Source organism: Bos indicus, chromosome 18 (genome assembly GCF_029378745.1).
Source record: "Bos indicus isolate NIAB-ARS_2022 breed Sahiwal x Tharparkar chromosome 18, NIAB-ARS_B.indTharparkar_mat_pri_1.0, whole genome shotgun sequence".
In the NCBI taxonomy this organism is placed as follows: Eukaryota; Metazoa; Chordata; class Mammalia; order Artiodactyla; family Bovidae; genus Bos; species Bos indicus.
Genome location: NC_091777.1, coordinates 23,644,316 through 23,646,553, shown reverse-complemented (window position 1 = coordinate 23,646,553; position 2,238 = coordinate 23,644,316). Strand labels below are relative to the sequence as shown.

Sequence of the window (2,238 nt, the reverse complement as noted above, 5' to 3'; positions counted from 1 at the left end):
CCCCCTTTCCTCCCCCAGGAGAGAGAAAGGAATAGCAGAAGCTCCCAGTGGATTAATTTATTTGTATTTTATTCTAGCTCCTGACATTTGGAGAAGGCTTGAAGAGCTTCCTAATGTTTGCTGGTTTTGATTTGCTTTGCAGGATGCTAGATTAAACCTTAGAATCCTGGAAAATAGACTTGCTATTTTCCTTAGCAGAGGTACAAGGTCTGAAACTATTCTCTCAAATGCCAGGGTGGCCAGCCCCAGCTCCAGAGCTGTGGCTTGTCTCCATCCTCACTGTTTCACACGTTACCAATAGAGCCCAGTGCTGCTGCCCTCTCAGTCCAGAAATGACCCCAAGTCCTCCCAACACAGCCCTCCAGGCAGCCAATACTACTTGATCAGAGTTAATGCAAATGAGTTCCCATCCTTGCTCTAAAACTTTTCCATTTTTAACATGCTGGGCTTCCCTAGTGGCTCAGTCAGTAAAGAATCTGCCTGTAATCCAGGAGACCTGGGTTCAACCCCTGGGTCAGGAAGATCCCTTGGAGAAGGGAATGGCAACCCACACCAGTATTCTTCCCTGGAGAATTCCATGGACAGAGAAGCCTGGTGGGTTACAGTCCGTGGGGTTTCAAAGAGTCAGACATGACTGAACGACTAACACTTAAAATAATTTTATCCAACTCTCCTGTAGAGTTCTGATAAAGGTACTGCCTTTTCCTGTTCTACTTCTCATTATGCTACTATTCAACTTAAAAATCCTGAGTCTCCAAACTCCTTGTCTTGCCGTCAAGGTCCTCCATCATATGACACTTTCACTCCCCACGACTTATCTAATGCCCCTTGAATCCCTTTATCACCCCTTGTGGTAGCAAATATTCTACTTTGCCTGCCAACATTCCTATACCTGTCTCCACCCCTGGTATATGTGCTTGATGTGATTTTCTCCTTTTAAGTATGGGATAAACTGGAGAATGTGTTAGGTTACTAGTCAGCTGACCCGGAGTTCATCAAAGGAGAGTTATCCTAGGAGCCACGGGGCTGTGCTCCATGGCTAAGTCATATATGACTCTTTGCCACCCCATGGACTAGCCCGCCAGGCTCCTCTGTCCATGGGATTCTCCAGGCAAGAATACTGGAGCGGGTTGCCATGCCCTCCACCAGGGGGTCTTCCTGACCCAGGGATTGAACCCCAGTCTCCTGTGTCAGCAGATGGGTTCTTTACCACTGAGCCACCAGGGAAGCCCTGTGCCAGGTGGGCATGACCTAATTAGGTGAGTCTTTAAAAAGAAGGACAGATCCTTCTGGAAGTCAGAAAAATTTTGCTGGCTTTGAAGAAGCAAGCTGCTGCTGTTGTGAGAGGGTCTTTGGAGGCGGCCATGAGGAAAGGATTTGAGGGTGGCCTGTAGAAGCTAGGAAGGGTCCTTACCCAGTAAGTAAGAAGAAAAATACAGAAACTCACTCACACCACAGCAGGGAACTGAGCCCTGCCAGCAACCACATGAGCTTGGAAGAGGAGCTCCCCAGAGGAACACCTTGATTTCAGCCCTGGGAGACACTGAGTGGAGAACCAGCGAGGTTGAGCCCAGACTTCTGACCCATGGAAGCTATGGGATGATAAAGTGAAAGTGAAGTCGCTCAGTCGTGTCTGACTCTTTGCAACCCTGTGGATTGTAGCCTGGCTTCTCCATCCATGGGAGTCTCCAGGCAAGAATACTGGAGTGGGTTACCATTTCCTTCTCCAGGGGATCTTCCCAACCCAGGGATTGAACCTGGGTCTCCTGCACTGGAGGCAGACGCTTTAACCTCTGAGCCACCAGGGAAGCCCGATGATAAATGGGATGATAAATGATCATTATTTTCAGATGCTAACTGTGTGGTGATTTTTTTTTTTACACAGCCATAGAAAACACACACATCCATATTCTCAAGCCACGTGCACATGGTGAGTTTTCCTATCTCAGGGAACACTTAGAGCAGAGTCTTTTCTCAAACTGGGAGTCCTTTCTCATCCTTCTGCTTAAACCTTATCCAAATGTAAACCCTTCCCAAATGTACCCTTACCTCCTACCTGAAGCCTTTTCTTGGTAGGCTCACACATAGATTACCTGGTCTTTTTTTTTTAATGCCATAATTGTTTCTCTTTGTTTGAGTTTTATAAAATCCCCCTGCAGACTTCTTTGGGAGGAGTCCAAATCTGCCTAATCCTTGTAGCCCATTGTAATTCACTGTACCCAGCACACAAAAGGTAGT

The 2,238-nt window shown here is 47.1% G+C and overlaps 1 non-coding gene across 1 annotated transcript; it reads right to left on the bottom strand.

Annotated features, from left to right (window-relative positions):
* Positions 1-1,736: 1,736 nt before the first annotated feature.
* Positions 1,737-1,808, bottom strand: TRNAW-CCA (transfer RNA tryptophan (anticodon CCA)). Its single transcript has one exon. It is a non-coding gene; the product is annotated as a tRNA-Trp (tRNA).
* Positions 1,809-2,238: the final 430 nt, after the last annotated feature.